General features: G+C 44.8%; 1 pseudogene; it reads right to left on the minus strand.

The window, feature by feature from the left end:
- Window positions 1-535: 535 nt before the first annotated feature.
- Window positions 536-2,099, minus strand: LOC147029426 (uncharacterized; annotated as a pseudogene).
- Window positions 2,100-2,565: the final 466 nt, after the last annotated feature.

Here is a 2,565-nt window from a genome sequence, read left to right on the forward strand (position 1 = left end):
ATTGGCCACGAAGACGGAGATGGTCCCACTTCATAGATTTGAAAAAACCAAATCCATTGTGACCATAGTACCGAGCGTTGGTGCTGCCGAAGTAGTCTCCTGGGCTATTGGGCACAATCCTGGATGGGTCGCCACTCCGACACAGGATACCGATTTGAAAGGGTTTCTAATAATCCATAATACCTGACTAAGTACAGAATAGAGATAATAGTGAAGGCCATACAACAAGTAACAAGTGAGATGAGGGCGATGGGAAGTGAGGGCTCATCAGGGGTTGGAGAAAAGGAGGGTGGGCACTTGGCTACAATGGCATGAGAAGGGGCTATGCAGAAAAGATGGAGTGCGGAAAACGTGTTGTAGCACCAGGAGCCCAGCGATGGAGATGAAGTGTGATGGAGGTAGGGGATGTGAGCCCACCCTGGGTGGGGGTTGCAAGGAGAATGCAGCAGACCCAACCTACTAACATGGACTGAGTGACACCTACACAGACAGAGGGGATGGGAACGGAAATGGCAGATTGGAGGAGAGGAGGAGGACGAGGATGATGAAGAGAAGAGAAGAGAAGCATCAGTTGTTTGGCCTCATTGCCATGCTGCCATTTGAGTTGCATGGAAGGTATTTTTTCCATCAAGTGTTTCATCAAGGATGTCAATGTTATCACAGGTGTAGTAGATAAATTTATTTGCCTCAATGTTTGGTGGAATGATGGCACCAGTTGCTTTGTCCAATGATTTGAGAGTGCTCTCAGCCAAGGAAGTGTCTACTTGTAACACCTGTTCATAACTCAGGCAATGCCCGGCCTTGTTGAACAATCGTACTAGGTCTTTTGACCGCATAGCTTGATGAATACTTGCAAGACCAACATGTTTTGGAGTCCATTTTTTTGCCACCACTGATGCAGGAGACAAGATCTTGTGCCACACTCAGAACTCTGCTCTGGACATGTTCTTCATTGTTCCCAGGGCTCTCATCTTCAAGGGATGTCTGACCACCGACGATCAGTCTCAGTAGCATATATAAACTCTCGGGAATGCATGCTATAGCATCTTCTTCACTGACAGAGAACCCTTTGTGTCCTGGAGTTTCCATCATGTCTCCACGGACTTTCATAGCTACATGAACAAGTGAAAGGAAAATGTCATCCTGGGGCTCATACTTAGGAAAGGCTAACTTTTCCTCACTCTCCTCCGTGTCTGCTTTCATCTGCGAAACTGCTGTTGGCTGGTACTTAATGGGAATCAATACGGTTTGTCATTCTGATATACAACTGTCAAGAGGTTGAAACAAAATTGAAAATGTCCCCAAGCTGTGACTACAACTTTTCCTTGAATGTTCCTCTTCTGCTTTGATAGGACGGCTGAATCATGGTTGAACATTCCTCAGCTAGCTCCTTATACCTTTCCCATACATCATCCAGAAGAATCACATGTCCTTTGTCAGCTGATTGATGGAGCTCTTAGCAAAGCCATATCATAGCAAGGTCTGTATTGGCTGACTCCTGCTTTGTTTTGGAGGTAGACCTGTTAAATGCGCTAAGACATGGCAGATGATATTTGGCTTCAGCTGCAATTAGGTCAATCACTCCTGCCAGTCGAAGGCCAACTTTGTAGTCAAGATGTGAGGCTTGAATTATTTGATCACTCATTTGCTTAGTCATGACGGAGATCAGTCGTGCCTTGTTATTTGCAGTTTGACAGAAAATGCAAAGGCTCCAGTTGACTGGCTGCACACTTTTTTCGCAATGAACGCCTGTTACCACCTGGAACACCTGAACTGCAACCTGCTCCCTCTGTTGAATACACTGTCTGAGTCCTCTGAAGACGTTCTATTTTACTATTTTCCATGAAGTGGGCATAGCACATTCTGTGCCACGCAAGAGATACGGCTGTGGCAGAATCGAATGCATTCTCAAGACGATCAATTAAGTCTATATTTTTGGAGTCCCTCAGCTTCTTTCTGCTGCAGGCTGCATTCCTGAGTGTTGTGAGTCCATGTTCAGTTGCTTCACTCAGGTTTTTTCTGGCTTCATGCGTTTGGCAGAAAATGCACAGGCTGTAGTCTACAGGTGACGGCCACTTCAAGCAAATCACGGGATCCATTGTAGCCTGCAAACAAGAATGAATCATTAGTATAGGGCGATAGGCCTACACAAGCCCTTTACAACTTAACAGTTAACTTAACAACTTAACAGTTGGTCACAAGTAAAATAGATTATCAGTGTGCTGGTATAGTAGTGCCTGTCCTAAGAAAGTGCCCAAAATTGTCAATTTGGCAGCCATTTTGTTTCGGCTAATCAGATGGTCAAAACCTCAAAATTCAGCTTGGGAACAGGGCGAGTCGAATTCAGGATACTTTAATTATGTTAAAAAGTCATGTTCCCAACTTTTACTAAAAATTGCTTCTGGAGCCTTATACAGGGCTCTTTTCGAGAAATAATTCCAGTCTACAGGTGTAGGGAAATCTGTGCGTGTGTGCAAGTAAAGTGAAAGGATGAGTATATCGCTGGTGTGCATGTGCTGAGGTCCAGCGATATATCGACATACCGGTGGTTATTCTTCTTCATGT

Source organism: Eptatretus burgeri, chromosome 3 (assembly GCF_056783735.1).
Source record: "Eptatretus burgeri isolate ZD-2024b chromosome 3, Ebu_testis_v1, whole genome shotgun sequence".
In the NCBI taxonomy this organism is placed as follows: domain Eukaryota; kingdom Metazoa; phylum Chordata; class Myxini; order Myxiniformes; family Myxinidae; genus Eptatretus; species Eptatretus burgeri.